At 41.7% G+C, this 24,772-nt stretch overlaps 1 protein-coding gene across 3 annotated transcripts in view; it reads right to left on the bottom strand.

The window, feature by feature from the left end:
• The window catches only part of LOC311130648 (complement factor H-like), a 264,401-nt gene that overhangs the window by 208,067 nt on the left and 31,562 nt on the right, over positions 1-24,772 (bottom strand). For 2 of the 3 annotated variants that reach the window (XM_084163438.1, XM_084163439.1), the window contains one exon: positions 22,764-23,372. The exons of the other annotated variant lie outside the window; for it this stretch is intronic. The gene's annotated coding sequence lies outside the window, so the exon portion shown is untranslated. Of the gene's footprint in view, positions 1-22,763; positions 23,373-24,772 lie in introns of those variants that run through there. 3 annotated transcript variants of the gene reach the window in all.

The following is a 24,772-nucleotide window of genomic DNA, read 5'->3' as shown; positions in this document are numbered from 1 at the left end:
ATGGATTAAATGAAACATTTTCCTCATACATCTACACACAATACCCCATAATGACACAGCCAAAACAGGTTTTAAAAAATGTGTGCAAATGTATTAAAAATAAAAAACAGAAATGGAAGAAGTTTGGAAGCACCAAGACTCTTCCTAGAGCTGGCCGCCCGGCCAAACTGAGCAATCGGGGAAGAAGGGCCTTGGTCAGGGAGGTGACCAAGAACCCGATGGTCACTCTGACCGAGCTCCAGAGTTCCTCTGTGGAGATGGGAGAATCTTCCAGAAGGATAACCATCTCTGCAGCACTCCACCAATCAGGCCTTTATGGTAGAGTGGTCAGATGGAAGCTACTCCTCAGTAAAAGGCACATGACAGCCCGCTTGGAGTTTGCCAAAAGGCACCTAAAGAATCCCAGACCATGAGAAACAACATTCTCTGGTCTGATGAAACCAAGATTGAACTCTTTTGGCCTGAATGCCAAGCGTCACTTCTGGAGGAAAGCTGGCACCATCCCTACGGTGAAGCATGGTGGTGGGAGCATCAGGCTGTAGGAATGTTTTTCAGCGGCAGGGACTGGGAGACTAGGCAGGATCGATGGAAAGATGAACGGAGCAAAGTACAGAGAGATCCTTGATGAAAACCTACTCCAGAGTGCTCGGGACCTCAGACTGGGGCGAAGGTTCACGTTCCAAAAGGACAACGACCCAATGCACACAGCCAAGACAACGCAGGAGTGGCTTCGGGACAAATCTCTGAATGTCCTTGAGTGGCCCAGCCAGAGCCCGGAATTGAATCGATCGAACATCTCTGGAGAGACCTGAAAATAGCAGTGCATTGACGCTCCCCATCCAACCTGACAGAGTTTGAGATGATCTGCAGAGAATAATGGGAGAAACTCCCCAAATACAGGTGTGTCAAGCTTGTAACGTCATACCCAAGAAGACTTGAGGCTGTAATCGCTGCCAAAGGTGCTTCAACAAAGTACAGAGTAAAGGGTCTGAATACTTATGTAAATGTGATATGTCAGTTTTGTTTTGTTTTATACATTTGCCAACATTCTAAAAACATGTTATTGCTTTGTCATTATGGGGTATTGTGTGTAGATTGATGAGGGATATTTTTTTTTATAAATCCATTTTAGAATAAGGCTGTACTGTAACAAAATGTGGAAAAAGTCAGGGGGTCTGAATACTTTCTGATTGCACTGTACATCCTCCTTAACATGGCCAGGACCTCATGCTTACATTTACATTTACATTTACGTCATTTAGCAGACGCTCTTATCCAGAGCGACTTACAAATTGGTGCATTCACCCTATAGCCAGTGGGATAACCACTTTACATATATATTTTTTTTATTTTTTATTTTTCTTTATTTTTTCTTTATATTATTTTTCATGTTTTTTATTTATTATAATTTTTGTAAATTTTTTAAAAAAAAATTGGGGGGGGGGTAGAATGATTACTTTATCCTATCCCAGGTATTCCTTAAAGAGGTGGGGTTTCAAATGTCTCCGGAAGGTGGTGAGTGACTCCGCTGTCCTGGCGTCGTGAGGGAGCTTGTTCCACCATTGGGGTGCCAGAGCAGCGAACAGTTTTGACTGGGCTGAGCGGGAACTATGCTTCCCCAGAGGAAGGGGAGCCAGCAGGCCAGAGGTGGATGAACGCAATGCCCTCGTTTGGGTGTAGGGACTGATCAGAGCCTGAAGGTACGGAGGTGCCGTTCCCCTCACTGCTCCATAGGCAAGCACCATGGTCTTGTAACGGATGCGAGCTTCAACTGGAAGCCAGTGGAGTGTGCGGAGGAGGGGGGTGACGTGAGAGAACTTGGGAAGGTTGAACACCAGACGGGCTGCGGCATTCTGGATGAGTTGTAGGGGTTTAATGGCACAGGCAGGGAGCCCAGCCAACAGCGAGTTGCAGTAATCCAGACGGGAGATGACAAGTGCCTGGATTAGGACCTGTGCCGCTTCCTGTGTAAGGCAGGGTCGTACTCTCCGAATGTTGTAGAGCATGAACCTGCAGGATCGGGTCACCGCCTTGATGTTAGCGGAGAACGACAGGGTGTTGTCCAGGGTCACGCCAAGGCTCTTCGCACTCTGGGAGGAGGACACAACGGAGTTGTCAACCGTGATGGCGAGATCATGGAACGGGCAGTCCTTCCCCGGGAGGAAGAGCAGCTCCGTCTTCCCAGGGTTCAGCTTGAGGTGGTGATCCGTCATCCATACTGATATGTCTGCCAGACATGCAGAGATGCGATTCGCCTCCTGGTTATCAGAAGGGGGAAAGGAGAAGATTAGTTGTGTATCGTCAGCGTAGCAATGATAGGAGAGGCCATGTGAGGATATGACAGAGCCAAGTGACTTGGTGTATAGGGAGAAAAGGAGAGGGCCTCTCTCATGCTAACAGAGTGCTCTCATGCTAACACACTGTATCTATTAGTTATATCACATTCAACCTATACCATAGGTCCATATAGCCCATCTATCCTATTTAAAAAGGTCTGAAGACAGAAACAGATTATTTGGTTCCATTTCAACATATTTATTAGTGAAACCAATGTACGCAGTCAAAAGTATTTAGTTCTGCTTACTATATTCTTTTGTGGAAACCAGTTGCCTAGAACCATTGGAGTAACCCAACTCAAAGTATTTCAGTGTTCATACTTAAAGTAATAAAGTAATATCACCACCCATATAGTTATCTTTTTAAGTTGGAAATACTTCACTGTTTTGTGTTTTATTAACTTTTTGACACTACGTTGTATTATGTATTCTGAACTATAACGACAGAAGTTACTTGAACATGAATATTTGTTGTAGTGAACATAATAATGTAGGGTGCCTTTTACTTAAATTATTAGCCTTCATTAGTAATTTGTTTCTAGTTACAGTAGGAAGTAGTTCTGACTAGTAATGTTCAGTGGTCGTATCTTAATGTTTAACATTGTTTTATGTATTTGATGATTTGTCGTTTTAACCCACCTTAGCAGCCATTGTTGAGAACAGTGCTCATTCCTCTAGCAGTAACTAAAGGTAGTTAGAGCTGTAACCAGTCATTGTTGAGAACAGTGCTCATTCCTCTAGCAGTAACTGGAGGTAGAGCTGTAACCAGTCATTGTTGAGAACAGTGCTCATTCCTCTAGCAGTAACTGGAGGTAGAGCTGTAACCAGTCATTGTTGAGAACAGTGCTCATTCCTCTAGCAGTAACTGGAGGTAGAGCTGTAACCAGTCATTGTTGAGAACAGTGCTCATTCCTCTAGCAGTAACTGGAGGTAGAGCTGTAACCAGTCATTGTTGAGAACAGTGCTCATTCCTCTAGCAGTAACTGGAGGTAGAGCTGTAACCAGTCATTGTTGAGAACAGTGCTCATTCCTCTAGTAGTAACTGGAGGTAGAGCTGTAACCAGTCATTGTTGAGAACAGTGCTCATTCCTCTAGCAGTAACTGGAGGTAGAGCTGTAACCAGTCATTGTTGAGAACAGTGCTCATTCCTCTAGCAGTAACTGGAGGTAGAGCTGTAACCAGTCATTGTTGAGCACAGTGCTCATTCCTCTAGCAGTAACTGGAGGTAGAGCTGTAACCAGTCATTGTTGAGAACAGTGCTCATTCCTCTAGCAGTAACTGGAGGTAGAGCTGTAACCAGTCATTGTTGAGAACAGTGCTCATTCCTCTAGCAGTAACTGGAGGTAGAGCTGTAACCAGTCATTGTTGAGAACAGTGCTCATTCCTCTAGCAGTAACTGGAGGTAGAGCTGTAACCAGTCATTGTTGAGAACAGTGCTCATTCCTCTAGCAGTAACTGGAGGTAGAGCTGTAGCTCTATAGGGGCGGCAGGTAGCTTAGTGGTTAAGAGCGTTGTGCCAGTAACCGAAAGGTCGCTGGTTCTAATCCCCAAGCCGACTAGGTGAAAAATCTGTCGATGTGCCCTTGAGCAAGGCACTTAACCCTAATTGCTCCTGTAAGTCACTCTGGATAAGTGCGTCTGCTAAGTAACTAAAATGTAAAATGTAAGCTATAAGTATTACAAAATGCTACATTAGTCTCTGTCATTTAGAGTGGTGCACATTACCTTGTTGATGGGGGGAATGGCTTGTCTCATTATTGAGTAGCCACTACTCGATTTCTTTAATGAGTTAAGCAATTACTTTTTACAGTGTGCTGTAACATCTATAAATTAAATTAAATAGCCTAGGCGACACACCATCATTTTTCAAATGTTCAAATCAAAAGGCTTTTGCACAGTAAAATGTGGACAGTCGGGTGCATCGCAAATTTGGAATCTCTTGACACGACATAATAAACTAAACCACTGATCATTGGGAACGAGATCAGAATGACTGCTAAGGATTGATCCGTAAATTAGATAAATAGCTATCCTAACCTAAAAAACTAAAACAAACCATATGTTAAAATCAAAAAGCCTGATTAACATGACATCAATAACACAGCCAAATCCTGAGTCCCCAGTGCCGACACATTCAGAAATCAATAGATGTTTTAGTATTTAGTTTAAAAGCTCCGATGAAGGAGCTTTCCAACAGGACAACGACCCTAAGCACACAGCCAAGACAACGCAGGAGTGGCTTCGGGACAAATCTCTGAATGTCCTTGAGTGGCCCAGCCAGAGCCCGGAATTGAACCCGATCGAACATCTCTGGAGAGACCTGAAAATAGCTGTGCAGCGACGCTCCCCATTCAACCTGACAGAGCTTGAGATGATCTGCAGAGAATGGGAATAACTCCCAAAATCCAGGTGTGTCAAGCTTGTAACGTCATATGCAAGAAGACTTGAGGCTGTAATCGCTGCCAAAGGCACTTCAACAAAGTACAGAGTAAAGAATCTGAATACTTATGTAAATGTGATATGTCAGTTTTGTTTTATACATTTGCCAACATTCTAAAAACATGTTATTGCTTTGTCATTATGGGGTATTGTGTGTACATTGATGAGGGGAAAAAAAGAATTTAATCAATTTTAGAATAAGGCTGTACTGTAAAACATTTTGGAAAAAGTCAAGGGGTCTGAATACTTTCCGATTGCACTATACATCCTCCTTAACATGGCCAGGACCTCATGCTAACACACTGTATTTATTAGTTCTATCACATTCAACCTATACCATATCTCATATATCCCATCTATCCTATTTAAAAAGGACTGAAGACAGAAACAGATTAATTGGTTCCATTTCAACATATTTATTAGTGAAACCAATGTACGCAGTCAAAAGTAGTTAGTTCTGCTTACTATATTCTTTTGTGGAAACCAGTTGCCTAGAACCATTGGAGTAACCCAACTCAAAGTATTTCAGTGTTCATACTTAAAGTAATAAAGTGATATCACCACCCATATAGTTATCTTTTTTTAATGTTTTGTGTTTTATTAACTTTTTGACACTACGTTGCATTATGTATTCTGAACTATAACGATAGAAGTTACTTGAACATTAATATTTGTTGTAGTGAACATAATAATGTAGGGTCCCTTTTACTTAAATTATTAGCCTTCATTAGTAATTTGTTTCTAGTTACAGTAGTAAGTAGTTCTGACTAGTAATGTTCAGTGGTCGTATCTTAATGTTTAACATTGTTTTATGTATTTGATGATTTGTCATTTTAACCCACCTTAGCAGCCATTGTTGAGAACAGTGCTCATTCCTCTAGCAGTAACTGGAGGTAGAGCTGTAACCAGTCATTGTTGAGAACAGTGCTCATTCCTCTAGCAGTAACTGGAGGTAGAGCTGTAACCAGTCATTGTTGAGAACAGTGCTCATTCCTCTAGCAGTAACTGGAGGTAGAGCTGTAACCAGTCATTGTTGAGAACAGTGCTCATTCCTCTAGCAGTAACTGGAGGTAGAGCTGTAACCAGTCATTGTTGAGAACAGTGCTCATTCCTCTAGCAGTAACTGGAGGTAGAGCTGTAACCAGTCATTGTTGAGAACAGTGCTCATTCCTCTAGCAGTAACTGGAGGTAGAGCTGTAACCAGTCATTGTTGAGAACAGTGCTCATTCCTCTAGCAGTAACTGGAGGTAGAGCTGTAACCAGTCATTGTTGAGAACAGTGCTCATTCCTCTAGCAGTAACTGGAGGTAGAGCTGTAACCAGTCATTGTTGAGAACAGTGCTCATTCCTCTAGCAGTAACTGGAGGTAGAGCTATAGCTCTATAGGGGCGGCAGGTAGCTTAGTGGTTAAGAGCGTTGTGCCAGTAACCGAAAGGTCGTTGGTTCTAATCCCCAAGCCGACTAGGTGAAAAATCTGTCGATGTGCCCTTGAGCAAGGCACTTAACCCTAATTGCTCTGGTTAAGTGCTTCTGCTAAGTAACTAAAATGTAAAATGTCAGCTATAAGTATTACAAAATGCTGCATTAGTCTCTGTCATTTAGAGTGGTGCACATTACCTTGTTGATGGGGGGAATGGCTTGTCTCATTATTGAATGTCAATTTGTCCGACAGTTTTGACATCCTGATCAATTACACCTCATAGCACAACCAACTGCTTAATACTATTTTTATATAAATAGATGTTTCTTTCTTCAAACATGCATAACACATTGTGTAAAAGTTTCATGAAGTCAAACATTTTGAATTACCCACAATCCTCTAAAAACAGAGCCACGTGGCATTATTAAGTATTCATAACTTCCAAAAACGTCATAATTCTATATCAGCACAACACAGATACATCAGATAAATCAGTGTTTTTTACTTATGCTGTATATCAATTTGTCTGACTACTACTTTATTATTTTAAGTTAATATTAAAACATAATAGAATCAAGTAAGAACGGCTTAATTAATAAATGTTAGACTGACTTTAAAATATTAAATAATCATAACTTGTAAAAACTCAGATTTAGAGTAGCAGAACACAAATCATTTTTTAAATATTTACTCTATACCTTAATATTTGTTACAAATCCTCAAAAACATTAAGTGATAACAGATCTTATTGACATCTGAGTTAGAACCACTTTTATGATTTGAGTTCTACTGACCGTTGGAGATGTTTGAGTAGCCACTACTCAATTTATTTAATGAGTTAATCAATTACTTTTTACAGTGTGCTGTAACATCTATAAATTAAATCAAATATCCTAGTACACACACACCATCATTTTGCAAATGTTCAAATCAAAAGGCTTTTGCACAGTAAAATGTGGACAGTCGGGTCCATTGCAAATTTGGAATCGCTTGACACAACATAATAATGTAAAGCACTGATAATTGGGATCGAGATCAGAATGACTGCTAAGGATTGATCCGTAAATTAGATAAATAGCTATCCTAACCTACAAAACTAAAACAAACCATATGTTAAAATCAAAAAGCCTGATTAACATGACATCAATAAAGCAGCCAAATCCCGAGTCCCGAGTGCCGAAACGTTCAGAAATCAATAGATGTTTTAGTATTTAGTTTAAAAGCCCTGATGAAGGCCAGGAGAACAATAAAAACTTTTCAATGAGAAAACAGAAATGTTTTCAAAGATGTAGCCTACGATGCAATACTTGTGATCATTTTAAGGAGAACAAAAACTACTTAGCCTACATTTGAACACCACAGAAGCTTCGATATTCAGCATCTTCCCAATTAAGTAGCTTAGTTTTGTTGTTTGGCTACATGAAGAGAACTAGGGCCGATCATTCGAAGCCCACATCTTCCCATGTATGGTGGAAAAGTGTTTATCTAATTCTACTAAACATCCTGGCATTTAAACCCTTCTTGATAATGTTGTGTCGAGAAAACGTCGCTAATTATGCTGTGTGATCAAGGAGAACCTCTGACGCTGTATTTTCATCATAAAGGTTTATTCATATCAAAGGGTTACAGCGTCGATTTACAGATACCTGCAGATACCCGGAGAATAATCGCCCCATCTCAAATATGATTATTCTGCTCTCCTTTGTCTCAACCAAGTATTTATAGTCTTTACCCTGCTGTGGGTGGATTCCCATACAGACCAATCACCTGTGTCCACACAACAGACTTCCTCTGTTCTATAATGTCCCTCTAAAACTGCTCCCCAGATGCTCCCTCTAAGCTGAATAAACGTCCTCTCAGGTTCCATTTGAAAATGTTAGCAAAGTCATAATTCCTCAGATACTACATATTTCCCCCCTTCGAGACAAATTATGTCTCGAAAACAAAAAGAATAGGATTATGACAAGTAACAATCTCTCTTATTGAGTATTTTTAACAATAAACCAAAAACACATGTTTCTATGGAGTGTAACTACATTTCTATGACATATGAACAAATCTCTATGGAGTGTGAATACATTTCTATGAAATATGAACAAATCTTTATGGAGTGTGAGAGCGAAAAACCTGTCTGGCAGCCTACTTTCCAAATATCCATCCATCAATCAAGACAGTAAAAGTATCTCACGGCCCCTCTGCACCAGGCAACCACTTAAGTACTCCAGATCAATTCATAAATCTTTATCAATGCATTTGAAACTCTGATGCAATTTGAATACACATGAAAGCCTCAGCAAACAAAATCCAATCCAAAATGTCCACACTCAGGCTGGTCGACCCATCGAACCCTCCTGTGGATTCTCTCTATCCCTGCCTAGACCCCATGTCCCTAAGCATTCACGAAATAAACAAAAACATCTGAGATCCCCACATGTACCCAATAACAGCAAAATATAATTCTACAAAACTTAATACAGAAATAATATGACACAAATTATGTATTACACATGCAAATATGTCTATATATCATTGCAGACACTGGAATGTAGTCCACTACACTTCATCTCCTCAGCAGTGTCGACTTCCAATGCATCGTCGATGATGGAATCTGAACATTTCCACACCTTCCTTGTTCCACTTCCTCCAGTCCCTTCATATTGTCCTTCCATATTGTCCTTGTTTGAGCATTTCAATCCCCTCTACATATTTCCCCATATGCTTCTGGAAGAAAAGAAAAGACCAAACAGTATATTTTGCAAAACAACACATTCAAATTAAAACATCAATATCAACTAAGAATATACAAATGATATATAAAATGATATATAAATGAATCACATACCATTTCCCCCCTTTGATTCATAACAAAATACTAAAGTCACACTAACATTGAAAAACCTTTGAAAAATTATCGGATATTCAAAATTGATATCTATCTATCAATACTCCTTTGAGTCTTTTCAGAAGGTTAAACCCTCTTATCGTTTCATTTGCAAAACCCTTCAAATTATAGGTAATATTATCTATATGATCTTCTCAAAATTTTACACCATACCATGGAAAAATCCCCACTTCTCTCCTAGACTTATCCTCCAATGGTAGGCTTCCCAGACTATGAAACTTCTCTCTTTCATAATCAGATTTATCTTTCCCCTTGCTTCCCCTCTTTTAATTTTAAAACCTCATATGGAAGCTTCAACTTCGACATGTAACAACATCCTTTCCATCCATAAGGGTAAGAATATATACGCTCACCACAAACCCCTAAACCTCTCTAAAATTCCCAATAGTCACATTATCATTCAAAACTTCTCTCCTTACTAAATTAAACCTCACATTTACATTATATTTCTCATTACTAACCTTATGTTCCTGCTTACCCCAAAGTCATCATATAATCATCACCATCTGATATACCCCTAAACATCCCCTTTCCATCATATGTTTTATTAGAACAAAAACAGCTTTTAGCCCTGACTGGTTTCACCTCCAATGCTTCATGAAGCGCTATTAACTGATTTTCCTTCCCATCTAACAAATTCACATAGGTTAATTCACTTAACCAAGAACACTTAAACCTAGGCCTAAACAAATGTTTCCACAACTACATTATTGTCTCTCTTAATGATTGTTGCTAATACAACATCCCTTATAAAACACAAGATTGACACATACTTGATAGAAATTTAGCTACCTTCTAAGATTCAACCCCATTTTCTTTATGCTGAAATTCTCAACAGACATTTTGTTACGGTCCGGCACTGTTGGTCCTGTCCCCGCTTGTTTCCCTTTTCCTTTTTCCCCTGTGTGTGTTGTCTGTGTCTGTCTCCCCCTGCTGTGCAGCCCAGTCAGAGGATCTAGGTCAGGGGGCGTGGCCATTCTCTCTCATGCTCAGTTACCTCCAGCTGCGGCTCATTGTCACCAATCAACCAGCAGTTATCTACCCGGGCTGGACACCTCTCCAGCGCCAGTTCGTTCCTACACCACCTGTGGTAACTTGGCTCCGTACAGCAAATCTCAGTCTAGTTGTTACTCTCTCAGCATTATAGTTGTCTCTGCCACGTTTGTAACCTGTCTCTCTTTCGACCAGATCCCGTCTGTTCCTGCTGCCTGCCTGCCTGCCACTCCCACGCCGCGACCTGCTCATCTGTTGTCTGATATCCTCGTCATCCAGCTCTCAGTGCTACTGGCTCACCACCCCACTCAGCTCCTACCCCGGTCTGAAGCTGCTCCACCCTGAACTGTTTCTCTCTGCCAAAACACGCTGATTAAACAACATCTTAATTCACCCTCTTTTGTCCGTGTGTCCGTCTCTGCGCCTGAGTCCCCCACCCAGCCTAACAGAACGAACTGGTCAAACATGGACTCAGCAGAGAAGCCACATGAAACAACGGGTGATGGCGTACAACGCGCCCTCCATTCACAGGGAATGTTATTGGGACAACACGACCAACTCATCCGGACTCTATTGGATAACAACCAGCAGTTGTTGGATCAAGTATCTCATCTCACCTCTCAGGTAGCTAACCTGGTAACACTCACTACCCTTCCTCCCTCTGCTTCTCCTCCGCCTGTTCCTCCTACAGTGGCTCCAGGCTCGGCTTCCGCTCCTGCCCTTCGGGAACCCCCTACAACCTCACCCGAACCTTTCACCGGGGACCTGAACAAATGCCGTGGTTTCCTGCTTCAGTGCCGCTTGGTGTTCCAACAGAAGCCCCTGTCCTTCTCCACGGAATCCTCAAAGGTACATTACGCTCTGGGGTTACTGAGGGGCAAAGCTTTGATTTGGGCAGAAGCGGCTTGTTCTACTCAGCAGATTGCCAGCCTGTCGTTTGACGATTTTTCCTCTCAATTGGAAATTGTGTTTGATCACCCGGACCATGCCGGGACCGCCACAAAGAGACTGTTGAAGCTACGACAGGGCACGGGTAGCGTGGCTGAATACGCCATTGATTTTTGGACCTTGGCAGCCGATTCCAAGTGGAATGACGAAGCTCTTCAGGGAGCGTTTGTTAACGGTTTGAGTGACACGATCAAGGATGAACTAGCTGTTCGTGATGAGCCTGCTAACCTTCATTTTCTCGTTTCCCTTGCTACACGAATAGACAACAGGCTACGGGAGAGGAGACAGGAGAGGGGCGGTCGGGTCCGCACCGCAGGCGGGGCCCCCTCGCTTTCTGCAACCCGAGCAACACCACCACTCGGACACCGCCCACACACCTCAGCAGATCCCTCCACGGAACTAGACGAGCCCATGCAGCTGGGCCGTGCTCGTCTGTCCCCTGCCGAAAAGGAACGGCGCATGCGGGCTGGTGAGTGCATATACTGTGGGGACCGCACTCATTTCCTGGTTAACTGTCCGGTTCGCCCAAAAGACCAAGCTCGCAAGTAAAGGTGGGCGTACTTGCGAGTGCTACACCTGACTCAATGCCCACAGCACCCCGTCTAGTTATCCCAGCTACAGTCCAGTTCAGGAATCTGTCTCTCCCATTAGCTGCTCTCATTGACTCTGGTGCTGAGGATAGTTTCCTTGACGTTAACCTGGTCACTCAGGCTGAGATCCCTGTTAAGCCCCTGCCTAAGCCTATAACAGTAACCGCTATAGACGGCCATCAGTTTGCCAATATCACCCCACCAAACTGTCCCCGTTTCTCTCATGCTGTCCGGCAATCACAAAGAAACCATCCAGTTTAAAGTAGTCTCCTCCTCGGCCTCCCCTCTTATCCTCGGTTTCCCTTGGCTTAGCCTTCACAACCCCCATATTGACTGGCAAAACCACAAAATACACAGTTGGAGCACTCACTGCCATTCTGCTTGCCTTGGGTCGGCTATTCCGCCCTCGGTAGGTTCCCCTGCTTCCCCTGTCAAACCCTCAGACCTCTCTTCGGTCCCTGAAGAGTACCTGGACCTGGCCGAGGTATTCAGTAAATCCAAAGCACTTTCACTACCACCTCATAGGCCATACGATTGCGCTATTGAGTTACTGCCTGGAGCCCCTTTGCCGTCCAGTCGGCTTTTCAATCTGTCCCGTCCTGAGAGAGAAGCTATGGAAACCTACATAGGCGACTCCCTAACCTCTGGCATCATTCGTCCCTCATCTTCCGCTGTTGGTGCTGGGTTCTTTTTTGTTGAGAAGAAGGACAAAACATTACGCCCCTGCATTGACTACAGAGGACTAAATAACATCACAGTCAGAAATACGTACCCCCTGCCTCTCATCAACTCAGCATTTGAACCCCTTCATGGTGCCACCGTGTTTACCAAACTCGACCTGCGTAACGCTTACCACCTCGTTAGGATCAGGCAGGGAGACGAATGGAAAACTGGGTTCAATACCCCTCTCGGACACTTTGAATACCTAGTCATGCCATTTGGTCTCACTAACGCCCCAGCAGTGTTTCAGGCCATGGTTAACGATGTGTTGAGGGATTTTCTACACCGTTTTGTGTTTGTCTATTTGGATGACATTCTAATATTCTCTAAGTCACAGGATGAACACGTCTCCCACGTCCGTCTGGTTCTCCAACGCCTCATGGAAAATAAACTGTATGTGAAAGCAGAAAAATGTGAGTTCCACCGGCAGTCCGTCCCCTTTTTGGGCTTTATTATTGAGCGGGGACAAGTGTCACCAGACCCTGACAAGATCAGAGCGGTTGCGGAGTGGCCCACACCCACGTCTCGGAAGCAGCTACAACGCTTCCTGGGCTTCGCCAACTTCTACCGCCGCTTCATCAGGGGTTTCAGCCGAGTGGTTGCCCCCCTGACCAAGCTCACCTCCCCAAAGGTGCCATTCCTGTGGACGCCTGAGGCCGAGTCAGCCGTGAGTACATTGAAGGAACTGTTCTCCACCTCACCTGTTCTTATTCATCCAGACACTAGTTTGCAGTTTATTGTGGAAGTGGACGCCTCTGATTCGGGGGTGGGGGCTGTCCTGTCACAACGTTCCCCCACGGACCAGAAGCTCCATCCTGTGGCCTTTTTCTCCAGGAGATTGACCCCTGCTGAGAAGAACTACGACGTGGGTAACCGGGAGTTGCTTGCTGTCAAGTTGGCGTTGGAGGAGTGGAGGCACTGGCTAGACGGAGCAGAACAACCCTTCATAGTCTGGACAGACCACAAGAACCTGGCCTACATCCAGTCATCCAAGAGGCTAAACTCCCGTCAGGCCAGATGGGCTCTGTTCTTCAGCAGGTTCAAGTTTATTTTAACATATCGTCCTGGCACACGTAATGTCAAGCCTGATGCTCTCTCTCGCCAGTTTACAGACAATGAAGACTCCAGCAATCCTGAACCTGCTCTGCCCGCTTCCTGTTTGGTGGCGGCTGTTCACTGGGAAATCGAGTCCCTCGTCCGATCGGCACAAGAGTCGGAACCTGGACCGGCCGATGGCCCCCCCGACCTTCTCTATGTTCCCGCAGCCGTGCGGCCGCAAGTGCTCAACTGGATCCACACCTCGCGCTTCTCCTGCCACCCTGGTATGAACCGTACACTGTCGCTACTGAAGAGGCACTTTTGGTGGCCATCCGTCGAGACTGACGTCCGGGAATACGTGGCGGCCTGTTCCATCTGTGCCCAAAATAAGGCTTCCCACCGGGCTCCTTCGGGCCTGCTGCGGCCTCTCCCAGTCCCGAGTCGTCCTTGGTCTCACGTGGGCTTGGACTTCGTCACTGGACTTCCTATGTCTGAGGGTAATGACACCATACTCACCATCGTGGACAGATTCTCTAAATCTGCCCATTTTGTTGCATTACCAAAATTACCGTCTGCCAGTGAGACAGCCGACCTTTTTGTCCTACATGTATTCCGTCCCCATGGAATACCTGTGGACATAGTGTCCGATAGAGGCCCACAGTTCATTTCTCGGGTATGGAAGGAGTTTTGTTCTGCTCTGGGTGCCTCTGTCAGTCTCTCATCAGGTTTCCATCCCCAGTCCAATGGCCAGACTGAGAGGACCAATCAGGACCTGGAGGCTGCTCTACGCTGTGTGACATCCCAGAACCCGTCCACCTGGGCCAAACATCTCCCGTGGGTCGAATATGCCCACAATTCCCTCACCTCATCTGCCACCGGCCTCTCACCATTTGAGGCGGCTTTGGGGTACCAACCGCCATTGTTCCCGTCTCAGGAAAGGGAGTTAGCCGTCCCGTCAGTTCAGGATAACCTTCGTCGCTGCCGCAAGGTGTGGGTGGACACCCGTGAGGCCCTTCTACGAACAGCAGAGCGTAACAAGAGAGTGGCAGACAGGCACAGGGTAGTCGCTCCCCAGTTCCAGCCTGGTCAGCGAGTCTGGCTCTCCTCCAGCAACATCCCCCTGCGCACTGACTCCCGTAAGCTGTCGCCCCGGTATTTGGGTCCTTTCGAGATCGATTCCATCATCAACCCTTCGGCTGTTCGGTTGAAGCTTCCCCAGGCCATGAGAGTCCATCCTACATTTCACGTGTCCCAGCTGAAGCTGGTCTCCTCCAGCCCTTTGTGTCCGCCTGTGGATCCCCCTCCGCCACCGCGTATTATTGACGACCATCCAGCCTACACGGTGCGGAGACTGCTGGACGTCCGGAGGCGTGGTAGAGGGCTTCAGTACCTGGTGGACTGGGAGGGATACGGTCCCGAGGAGAGGTCCTGGATTCCCCGACGATTTATACTGGATCCGCAGCTGGTGGCTGATTTCCATAGGGACCACCCTGACAAGCCGGGTGGGTCGCCGGGTGGCGCCCGTTGAGGGGGGGGTACTGTTACGGTCCGGCACTGTTGGTCCTGTCCCCGCTTGTTTCCCTTTTCCTTTTTCCCCTGTGTGTGTTGTCTGTGTCTGTCTCCCCCTGCTGTGCAGCCCAGTCAGAGGATCTAGGTCAGGGGGCGTGGCCATTCTCTCTCATGCTCAGTTACCTCCAGCTGCGGCTCATTGTCACCAATCAACCAGCAGTTATCTACCCGGGCTGGACACCTCTCCAGCGCCAGTTCGTTCCTACACCACCTGTGGTAACTTGGCTCCGTACAGCAAATCTCAGTCTAGTTGTTACTCTCTCAGCATTATAGTTGTCTCTGCCACGTTTGTAACCTGTCTCTCTTTCGACCAGATCCCGTCTGTTCCTGCTGCCTGCCTGCCACTCCCACGCCGCGACCTGCTCATCTGTTGTCTGATATCCTCGTCATCCAGCTCTCAGTGCTACTGGCTCACCACCCCACTCAGCTCCTACCCCGGTCTGAAGCTGCTCCACCCTGAACTGTTTCTCTCTGCCAAAACACGCTGATTAAACAACATCTTAATTCACCCTCTTTTGTCCGTGTGTCCGTCTCTGCGCCTGAGTCCCCCACCCAGCCTAACACATTTACCCTCAAGATTCCTCACTGATCTTACAGTATGAGTTAACTCCTTGAACTAAAGATTCCTACCTCCCATCCATCTTTAATTTCCAAACAGAAAAATCAAATCCATACGCCTTCCATTTAGTTTCTCTCTTCCCTAACGAGCTGTATTGATCAGATATATCTTCTCGTCCTCCATTAAAATCAAAGAACTCATCCTGTACCTCCATGATAGTATCCTCCCTCTAACATTACTCAAAATAAGTTAGCAATCACTCATAACCCTCTTCCACTTCATATCGTTTTACAAAATATACTTCCTTTGACTAGAGGAAACAGCTTCTACTTCTGGTCCTCATAACAACTCTTCTTCTCCATAATTATCTCTCCATGTGGGAGGAACCTTTTCCTCTAAAATTGGTGCTGGAGCGATTGGCTCCCTTGTAATCAAATGTGATATATTTATAGCTTTAATAACTGTCAATGTTGAAAGAGTTAAATTGCTTCTCACTGTTGTCATAATATGCTGAAGTGTTGATGTCATTGTTGTTAATTCATCCATTCTCCCTAAGGCTTCTAACTCTTTACTTGTATTTCCATCGATCACCACTAGTGTCACTACATTAACTCTCAGTCCCAACTCTAATCCCTCACTTTCAAACTGTTGATTATAAAAATACACTTATAATCACCTTGATCTTCCTGCTGGGAATTGTAAATATAGATACTGCAATCACCCTCAATCTTCTCTTATAATTCAGCAACGCATACTTTCTCAATACAACTGCTCCTTACAGATCTAAACTCCTACCATATCTATCTTCCCACTGAACTCTAAACTTCCCTCACCACTGTTCTCTCTCTCTTCCTACTAACATTGAAGCTTAGCTGACTGTCCTAGAGTTCCTTCAACCCTAGTTTTCTTAACTTTTTAGTCTGACTTTTTCTCCTAACTTTTAAAAACCCCTTTCACTGATTTATCCACAAATTCCTTTCCCACTAATTTTAGAAAAACCATTTCACTGATTTATTCACAAAATCCTTTCCCACTAATTTTAGGACATGCGATCGGGTAATCCCCACCTGCTTATGACTTCTTTACACACAGACTTGGCAAACGATTGAGCATCTTTTAGCCTAGTTTGACATCTCTTGGTGTAGGAATGTAACCAAGAATAACAGTCACCCCCTGTGAACATTATTTTTCTGACAGATTGTCCTCCTTCCTATGATATAATCAATCTTTTCAAGCCAATATGGTTCCCAAAAAACCCTACTCTTTTATGATCTTTCTCCTAACCTTAGCCTTCTTTAAAGAATCTTCACTGAGATTTCCAATCCAGAATACTAAAGACAAATCCATCTCTGTCATCATCAACCATTGGTAAACCTTTTCCTTTGGCACTTCTACCAGACAGCCGTCTGGTGTACATCTTATTGTACAGTTCAACTTACACAATGCATCTCTTCCCAACAATGGAATAGGTATATGTTCTGATACCAGTATGGGTATTGTAATTTTTTTCAATTTTATAGCAGAGCTCAATTGGTTCCTTAAGAGTAATCAACTGTTTTACTCCCTTGAATCCCTATCCTAATTAATTAATTTTACATAGTGAGATGTGTAACCTCTTCAGGCTGAACACAGATAAAAGCTGCTTCACTATCCGCCATCACTTCTCATGGTCCTTTGTTTTCACTTCAATTGTTGGATCTTTTTCCATAACTGGTGCTACCAGCTGACACCCCCCTTTCGGATCTTCTAGGCACCCCTAGAATCCTTGCTCCTATAAGGGTTCACCTGTCCTCCAGATGATCTTCACTTGCTCCTATATCTTCCTCTGAAATTCCCTCTTTCCAGAAACTATCTATGGATATGAAACAACTTGTACCACTAGTTGTGGCTGGTACAATTGCATTTGACCTTGTTCAGTTGAAGCTGTGGCAGTGATTGTTGATTTGGTTCACACTGATTCTTCATAACCAAAGCTTCTCTTCTCCTTCTTATTCTCCCCCCATTTGTATTTCATCAAGTTTTCTGAGAGTTTCTTGGTCCTGTTCTTTCTTGTTGTTGACATATCGGTATTCTTCAAAGGCTTATATTCTACGTTTTGTCCTCGAAATATCTTCTTACTGGTGCCCTCTTTCCTTGCCTCAATGTATTATTCTTCTCCAATTCTTGGGATCCTTTTCTCAGCAGTTTTTTCCTCTCTTCTGTATCTTCTTGAGTTGTTCTTCCAGTTCTTTTTTTATCTTCTAAATTATTCCCCTTATCCAGGCATAATACGCATCAGTCTATATCTCTTTCTATTTCTTCTTTGCTAATCATTGTAGAATAAAATCCTCTTAAATATGAAGCACCTTTTATCTTCAAATCTTCATCGCTGTCTTCATCTTTGCTTTCATCAGAACTCGAATCTCTAGTATCCTTCTTCTTTCCTCTCTTGCCAACTTCCTTCTAATCACAGTCATATCCACCCATGATCTCTTCTCAATCACTCTGACCATCATCATCATTTTATTCTTCATCTTCATCTTCAAGTTCCATCTTCCTGAACCTCATTCCACCCTTAGTTTCCAGACATCTCTTTTTCTTCTTACTTTTGGAGTTTTGGATTCATCTTTATGGTTCTTTCTGCTTCTCCTCTCTCTATTATTCAATCACTTTCATCATGTTGATGACGTCAGGGTTAAAAATCCCTTCCACTGGCTATGGTTGTTCAATGTCAGGCCAACTTTTATTCCCTTTTCCAGATAACCTTTAGTTAATGGTATTGCAACTATATCAACAGGTGTAATTACTTTCATAGTTCTGATGTCCTTTTTCCCCATTGTAACAACTCTTTTATATTCCTTTATTGTGAACTATTTTTATTTTAGACTATATAGCTTATAGTTCCCTCCCCATTTTTTTTCTTTTTTTCTCATTAATTAATTAATTAATTAATCAATGTATTTATTTATTCATTTTATTTTATTTTACCAAATTATTGATTAGTGGCAATCTTACCATATCCAATCAGGAAATTAAATGAAAGTAGTCAACTTCAGAGCAATCCAAAAATAAAGACCTATAATCCAGAAACACTACAGCACTCACAAATCAATTGCTTAATAAGCACCCAATTACCTTAATTTTACAGAATAATGTCAGTGCTCGATTCCCCTCATATCTAATCAAACCCACTCATGCACAAAAACTTCAATATGCAATTCTTATTTTCATCAATTGATCAGTCTTTTGCCAAGTCCTTGTCAAATTGTCATAACATCAAATATGCTAGGCACACAAAATATCCTGTATGGGAAGTTACGTTTGTAAATAGAACAGTACTAGCCTTAGTTTTAACTTGATCCTGTTGCAGCAGACTCTGTCGCATCACACCGTGTCGCGTGATGTACACGTCAGCACTTCCGCTCTCTCTCTCTCCTCCTCGTTCTTATCGTCACTCATATGACAGAATAACAAAGAAACAGACTTTAGCATTTTATACACATACTGAGTTATTTCAATCATTCAATACTCCTCCGTTCACATTCGCGTTAAGAAATAAGCAAACAACTTAACTCAGGAATAGTATAAATAGCTCAATAATTTTTTATATTTTTTATTTAATTATTATTATTATTTAAAAAAAAATTAAATCCGTCAACATATCTCTAGTTTATCAATTCAATAGGTCTCAAGAAAACAGTTTCATCATCAAACAACAGCCGATTTAACAAACAGAACACTATTAGTGTCTAAACCTTCTCCTCCCTCTTCGTCTGCATCTCCCCGCAGCACAGTCTTTGTCTCTTCTCCCCGCAGCACAGTGTAAGGGAGTGGCACATTTGCCCCTACGTAACGCTAGAGTCAAAAAATCCCGCGCATGCGTAGTTCATACATCAATACGATTTCAGCGTGGACGGAGCTCTTTCCCCGCTAGACAACAGAAAGTAGACAGTCCCGCTGTACTTCCTCTCTTTTACCCCTCATAGACAAACAATAACACTTAACAGAGCTCACAAACCATAGGACACAAATCCTACACTATTCTATAGACAGTTTTAAGAGGCTTAATCCATTCCTATGGACCCCTAAGGTATCATGTAGCATGTAGCTCAGCTGGTAGAGCACGGCGCTTGTAACGCCAAGGTAGTGGGTTCGATCCCCGGGACCACCCATACACACACAAAAAAATGTATGCACTCATGACTGTAAGTCGCTTTGGATAAAAGCGTCTGCTAAATGGCATATTATATTATTATTATATTATGTAGCATTTAGCATGTAGCATGTAGCATGTAGCATGTTACCTCCATTGTGCCGTATAATTCCTTTGTCCTACATTTTTGCTACCACGAGTTTGCGGAAATCCAATGAGCGGTCACATCAGCCATATGATTCGTCAACCACACGTTGAGAGGTAACTTGCAATAGAATGTATATACCACAGCCTCAAGCCCCCTGGACTCACCTAACTTCACCTAACGTGTTTTTAGGATTTTTGGCCCATCATAATGATCGCCTCATGTGAGGGCTACCGTAGATTCACAATGGCTCTAAATTGTACACATTTACCCTAGTTCCTGGCCTTATTCCCTCTATTCTTCAATAGTTATAGACACTCCCCCCTTTTTGCGTTATTTACCAGCGCAAACAAATTTAGAACGGACTCCTATCCCACAGCATATAACCAACAACGCACACACGCAAGTTCTTAACGGTGCATCCCCCCAGCGCGCACACACAGACACACGAACTAACCAGAGCCCAAAGTGGTGACAAAACTCACCCTTATCTGCCAGACTCCGGAGCAAAAGTCAGCTCTGCGCCCATGAATGGAACGCTGAGAAAAAACGCAATTCGTCCAAATACCTCGTCACCATTTTGTTGTGTCGAGAAAACGTTGCTAATTATGCTGTGTGATCAAGGAGAACCGCTGACGCTGTATTTTCATCATAAAGGTTTATTCATAACAAAGGGTTACAGCGTCGATTTACAGATACCTTCAGATACCCGGAGAATAATCGCCCCATCTCAAATATGATTATTCTGCTCTCCTTTGTCTCAACCAAGTATTTATAATCTTTACCCTGCTGTGGGTGGTTTCCCATACAGACCAATCACCTGTCTCCACACAACAGACTTCCTCTGTTCTATGGTGTCCCTCTAAAACTGCTCCCCAGATGCTCCCTCTAAGCTGAATAAACCTCCTCTCAGGTTCCATTTGAAAACGTTAGCAAAGTCATAATTCCTCAGATACTACAATAAAAACATTCTCTTTTTGCATGCCGAGATTGCGTCATGTGCGAATGCGTTGTTTTTCGCTATTCGTTGATTTCAGTAGCACATCCCCATATCTAATTGATCAGCTGTTGTCAAAGCCAACATGAGTATGACATCCTGGCATTTAAAGTACACTCGATTTTCAAAATGCTGCATAATATTAAACTTTATTTTTTCACCTACTCAAACTGCCTAATATTTAGGACACAAGTATGGATATTCGGACACCTTCACTGTCTATCCCAAAGTTAATGTTTGTCTATAGAGTTCCAGCCCCCAGGGAGCACTGAAGAGAACCACTGTCCAGGGGGACTGACCAAAAATACTGGAATACTCCAATATATAGAATTCAATCAAACCTGTACTGCGGTAAAGAGACAGAGGAATATCGTACAGTTGTTGTTAAAATGCTCAATGTAGGAAATGTGTCGGTTCAGTCTATTATTAATTGTGCAAAACAATGATTTTAATTTGAAGTATGTTGAAATATATCCACGATACTTGGTATACTATACAATACTATACTATACTTGGTCTTCCACTAGTGTTGCAAATATTGTTTTAGCTACATAATATAGAGACATACTGTATCTACAATATTCTGATGTGCACACTGTAGGTTTAGAGCTAGAAAGACATTGAGGGCTACAGTTATCAAATAATGCAATGCTGATAGACTTCATTAAAACATTTGTATGGTCATTATTGAATCACAAAAGATGTTGAACAAAAAATACCGTACTAACATAACCCTTATATACATCTAGTTAACTGTCTTACGGACATGGCCTTCAGCATGTTTGTTCCAGTAAACCAATATCACTGTTTCCCATCAAGTAATGTTTTCCAAGGGCAACAGGGGAGGGCCAAAATCAATTGCGACACCTTGAGAGCATGTCGGGGTTTGTCCAATATTAGCCTATCAACTAAACCAAACATTCATAACATAACATTAAACGTTTTCTTGAATATAAGAATTGAAGGTCAATATTCCTGCCTTAGTGTTCACTCAGTGACGATGATGTAGTTGAAAAACATTTTAATAGATATTGTCTGGCTGCTTCAATATTGAAAGAAATACTTGATAATACAATTCCCAGATGAACTAAAGAGTTGATTAGTAAATTAGAAACAGAGGCACTTTATTTAATGTTGGACAATCATGAAACACCATGAATCTGACAATCATTGGAGTGAACTACTGACAAGGTATAGCGATGGGATGAACGGAGTCGGCGCAGGAGTGTTAAGAAGGAATATGCTTTATTCAGCCCAATAAGGTAGTCTGCAGCAATGCGAAAATACGATCCCAATGCGACTTAAATGCATACTGGGAACCAAACATACACGGGTAAATATTCCCGGCGATAAAAATAACAAACTTGCTCAACCGCGCTAGTGATACCTCCACAAAGTAACAATAACATACAAAGACATGGGGAGCAGAGGGAATACTTATACAGACACTGATGAGGGGATATGTACCAGGTGTGTGTAAAAACAAGACAAAACAAATGGAATGATGAACAGAGGAGCGGCAGTGGCTAGAAGGCAGGTGACGATGAACGCCGAAGCCTGCCCGAACAAGGAGAGGAGGCAGCCTCGGAGGGATCCGTGACACAGGGGTTATTTATTGATATGTTTGTCCAACAAGACAGTTACCATCACTTCCAGTGAGCTGAGATCACTCTTGGCAAGAAGTAAAACAAATTAAATACAAATAAAAAAAACAATTTACAACTGAGACATGTCATTACTGACACTATTCTGAGACACTGGAGAATATATACTGTTCACCTGAGAAATTAGCTATAGGTGGATGTTAAGAGACAAAACTGATTTACAAAAGCGATCTATGGAACAGTGATACTGACCTGAGAAATAGCTTCAGTCAGCTTTAATACTGCATGTGTGTTTGTTAGGATAACAGCTGTAAATCATCTTATTCTGTTATGCTGTAGCCTTGTAAAGACTCATGGAGACAACACGTCATCTCTTTTTGACAACTTTATTGTCTTCCTTGATAAGGTCAATCACAATCATAACATCAGTTGTTCATTTATATTAAACCTTCAGATAATGAATCACACAGCTGGGAGATACAGGAGGACATTCACATATTATACAACGGGTGGGTCTAATCCTGAATGCTGATTGGTTAAAACCGCATTCCAGCCGGTGTCAATTCCACAAGTTACCACCGGCTAAATATATGACGTTGAAATGCGCAATCCACAGTATCATCAGCCCAGCCAGGCAATTTATAAACTTGTTAGGAGGATATTCACACAATCACATCTCTTTGTACTAATTTACCATTTTAGTCTAGCTTTAGATAGCTGAACTGTTATTATAGTGAAGCTAAGACTGATATGATTAGAAATATACTGTTATTTTGTTACAATGATGATACAATGTCAAATGTTAAAAAAAGAGACACCTACACGTATTTCATAACTGGATGGCTCACATTTTTTCTAAACCTAACTTAAACAAGCGAAAAAGAAACCACAAAAGCAAAAAGGTCTTCTCCTTGCACATAAAGAAGGCTTTGTAAGGATTCTTGAATTTGATGGACGGAACATCATGACTCTGTCAGATATCTGTAGGAATGAAATCACATGACAGGATAATCAGAGTCTGGAGTAATAGTGCTGATCACTACTACTATAGAGACAGTGTTTAATGATGTCAGGACTGTGTATAATACTGTTCATACTACTGTATATAATACTGTTCATACTACTGTTTATAATACTGTTCATACTACTGTTTATAATACTGTTCATAATACTGTTCATACTACTGTTTATAATACTGTTCATATTACTGTTTATAATACTGTTCATACTACTGATTATAATACTGTTTATAATACTGTATATAATACTGTATATAATACTGTTTATAATACTGTTCATACTACTGTTAATAATACTGTTTATAATACTGTTCATACTACTGTTTATAATACTGTTCATACTACTGTTTATAATACTGTTTATACTACTGATTATAATACTGTTTATAATACTGTTCATACTACTGTTTATAATACTGTTTATAATACTGTTCATACTACTGTTTATAATACTGTTTATAATACTGTTCATACTACTGTTTATAATACTGTTCATAATATTGTTTATAAAACTGTTCATACTACTGTTTATAATACTGTTCATACTCCTGTTTATAATACTGTTCATAATACTGTTTATAATACTGTTCATACTACTGTTTATAATACTGTATATAATACTATTCATACTACTGTTTATAATACTGTTCATACTACTGTTTATGGTACTATTTATAATACTGTTCATACTACTGTTTATAATACTGTTCATACTACTGTTCATACTACTGTTCATAATACTGTTCATACAACTGTTCATAATACTGTTCATACTACTGTTTATAATACTGTTCATACTACTGTTTATAATACTGTTCATACTACTGTTTATAATACTGTTCATACTACTGTTTATAATACTGTTCATACTACTGTTTATAATACTGTTTATAATACTGTTCATACTACTGTTTATAATACTGTTCATACTACTGTTTATAATACTGTTCATACTACTGTTTATAATACTGTTTATACTACTGTTTATAATACTGTTCATACTACTGTTTATAATACTGTTTATACTACTGTTTATAATACTGTTCATACTACTGTTTATAATACTGTTTATAATACTGTTTATACTACTGTATATAATACTGTTCATACTACTGTATATAATACTGTTCATACTACTGTTCATGCTACTGTTTTTAATACTGTTCATACTACTGTTTATAATACTGTTTATAATACTGTTTATACTACTGTATATAATACTGTTCATACTACTGTATATAATACTGTTCATACTACTGTTCATACTACTCTTTATAATACTGTTTATAATACTGTTTATAATACTGTTCATACTACTGTTTATAATACTGTTCATACTACTGTTCATACTACTGTTTATGG

This window comes from Coregonus lavaretus (genome assembly GCF_964263955.1).
Source record: "Coregonus lavaretus genome assembly, chromosome: 6".
Lineage (NCBI taxonomy): Eukaryota > Metazoa > Chordata > Actinopteri > Salmoniformes > Salmonidae > Coregonus > Coregonus lavaretus.
Note: the sequence above shows the minus strand (reverse complement) of the source record. Positions and strands in the feature narration are given on the sequence as shown.